Source organism: Ischnura elegans, chromosome 1 (genome assembly GCF_921293095.1).
Source record: "Ischnura elegans chromosome 1, ioIscEleg1.1, whole genome shotgun sequence".
Classification (NCBI taxonomy): domain Eukaryota; kingdom Metazoa; phylum Arthropoda; class Insecta; order Odonata; family Coenagrionidae; genus Ischnura; species Ischnura elegans.
The window spans coordinates 166684237-166687253 of NC_060246.1; the positions used below are offsets into that span (position 1 = coordinate 166684237).

The 3017-nt window shown below is 41.7% G+C and overlaps 1 long non-coding RNA gene across 1 annotated transcript; it reads right to left on the bottom strand.

Annotated features, from left to right (window-relative positions):
* Nucleotides 1-312: 312 nt before the first annotated feature.
* On the bottom strand, nucleotides 313-2065 carry LOC124154028. Its single transcript, XR_006863813.1, has 3 exons — nucleotides 2024-2065; nucleotides 1753-1819; nucleotides 313-330 (listed from the first exon to the last, which is right to left on the bottom strand). It is a non-coding gene; the product is annotated as an uncharacterized LOC124154028 (long non-coding RNA).
* Between the last annotated feature and the right edge of the window lie 952 nt (nucleotides 2066-3017).

Genomic DNA, 3017 nt, shown 5'->3' on the forward strand with positions numbered 1-3017 from the left:
CCTGAACTAAGATTTTTAAATGCTAATAATATATTTATATAATGGCTATTTTATCTTAGTTACTAAGTAAAGGAACTTTAAAATAACTCTAATAGCTAATACTAACATTTAGATTTTTAAAATTATCCTGCAAAATGCCAAGTTATGACTAGCACTAAGATGCAAAACATTACCTTGACTGACACTTTCATGTGCTCTTTTTTCACCCCTTTTCCGCCCTGGTATAAGGCCAAGCTTAGAATGGCAGCGACGGGTATTATGCCATTTAGAATATAATTTCCCTTTACCAGTCTCGCATACTCCTCTTGAATCGATCGATATCCAGCAACCCTGAAAATATTTTTCATTGCTCAAGTAATTTTACAGTGGCATTAAAAAAATTCTTGGAATTACTATCTCACTGAAATGACAACACCATGCTGAGAGGAACAGCTTCAAGGAAATTACCCTTTCCTAAGAGAATGGAGATGTTAAAGAGCACTAATAGAAGGAAAATGGGAAATATTAAAGAAAATCTTTGCATGAACAAAGGCTCAAGATGGTACCTAAATTTGAACCATGGGGAAAGAAGAGTGTAATTTGTGGACTATTGAGATTTGGGTTTCAAAAGGTATGCAGGAGTGGTTTTTGTATGAGGTGGAGCAGAAAATCAGGATCCACTTGGAAATATTACCATAAATGAGAATTAGTTAGAGGACACTGTCAGGCAACAGATAAATAATTATATTCTTGAGAGTGAAAATATTGGGTAGGAAATGGAGGAGAGGCATGAGACAAATATTGAATACCAAGAGGGGAGATAGGCAACCCGAAGAATTCGATATGGTAACAACATAGGACATATATATTTTCACTTTATAATAGCTTATCAGTTATGGGGGTTGACTGTAATTGATGCAGAATTGATTGTGTAACCACCATAATTTTCCATGTATGTAGACGTTTACAAAAAACTAATAAATATGTACATATTGTAAGCACTAAGCTTATTGGAAGGGCCAGGTGCGTAGAAGACAGAATGATATGACAAGTCTGGTTCCACACGTTTAATTGTCACTAGCACAGATACAAACTCCCCCTCCGAGATACAGCGTAAGACTCCCCCCGTGTCTATTCCGTCCAAGAGGCTTCCTCCCGTGTCGCGTCCGTCTCGTGACCCTCTCAGCGTCCTCCTATTGGCCGGAAAGAGGCCGCATGATCATGCACATCATACGCCTTCCCACGCCAAGATACTGCAACGTGTTACGGCATAAAGTGTTGGAGGAATACGCGGAGACCAATTCCCACGCGAGAGCCAGTTGCAAGTTGTTAATCGGAGTAAGGTGTCAGAGTCATGCACGAGGATGGATCCCACGCGAGAGGTTGCAACGTGTTATGAGTTTCAGATACTGGACCCATCACTCGAACGTGACTCTGCGATTCTTCCATTACACCGAGAGCGGAACCGAGCTGGCACAAGACGGCGAGCGACTTCCTTACAATATATATTGTTTATTTTAGTAAAGCTATAGGGAAATGAAACATTTAAAATAGTTAATCTGTGGAATGGTTTGAGTGCAAAATCACAAGATAGACATTAAATCTCTTCTGAAAGCAAAGCACATCATTTAAGGAATGGTACCAAGTAGACTTGTAACTCTGAAACCCTTGTCATCCATATGGAAAAGAGGCTTGACTGCAATAACTTCAAATTAATTAATTAGGTTACATGTCTTGTCCAGGTAGCTCTGCAGATCACCAGGTTGTACTCACCTTGCTTTCAGTGGGGAACAGTTCCACTATCCTATTTGCCAAATAGGTCAGTCTATCAGCCGAGAGTCTGTGAAGTAACCAAAGATACACTAATAACACGCAAGAGTAGATCCCCAACTTACAATCAGTCAAGAATTGGCAATTGATTTTAAGGCAATACTATTCATAGAAGTTAAACAGCTTCCAACTGTACGCACAACTAACATTGAAAACTTTAAAAACCTGAGAAGGGTTTAGCGTGCATAAAAATAAAACCTAAATTGGGGAGTACCTTCTATCAAGATCATCTCTGAGCTCATGAGCAATGATACGCACAGCCAACAGATCTCTTGCCCTTTTGTTTGAGTGTCCCTAGGACAATTTTGCCCTCACCGGTAGAACGCAGAATTTTTTCAAGGTCTTATGGAAAGTAATACGAACTTGTATAACCAAATAAAACTATTACTTTGCCACTTATGGTAAATACGATTTGCATTAACTGTAAAAAATCTGGCCATTGCACAATGGTTTGTGAAACTCACCAATTATTCCTCAAAATATTATTTATTGTGCACACCCAGTAAACACAAAATGCTGCAGATGCGCATCAGATGCGCTTCGCGGCAGCGCTGCAGAGAGAGATCTGGCACCCGTCCTTTCGACCCGTGAATTTCCGACCAACTGTCCCACCAAGTCTCGCCCTACCTATATACCCAGCCGGCGGACCGCGAGAAGCCCGCCGACTTGGCATAGGGAGGCAGGACGGTCCGGGAAGGACAGTCGGCCGGATTCTGGGCCGTCGGGACGAAGCGCCAGGTCACATACCGTGACACATCCTTTATTAACGGAATGTGCAAGGTTTTTACATATTTTCTCTTAAACGCTAAACCTTTTCCCCTCTGCAAGCTATTCATAGCAGCCATATTATCTGTATACACATTGGCATGTGACCCAATTGGGGTGATTGAAAACATATGATTCGCCGCCATAAGTGCGGCAATACATTCGGCTACATAAATTGGGGTCTCTCTGGGCAGTGCCCATATTTCGATTAAATCCAATTCTTGGCACATCCAGGCAACTTGCCACGGTGTGGCGTCACAATAAGCATCATATACAATTTCACAGTTCTAGTTTCTTTTTTGGCCTGCCCCGTTTTTTTCTCTCCACTCGGAGGGGGAGGGGTAGAGAAATGGCTTGGGTGGGGTTTAACTCTATCCCGGTGAGCAATTACCGTTCGGTGTTGAAGTTGCACCTTGAGATTGTGGGGTGGGAGAATTTCTATT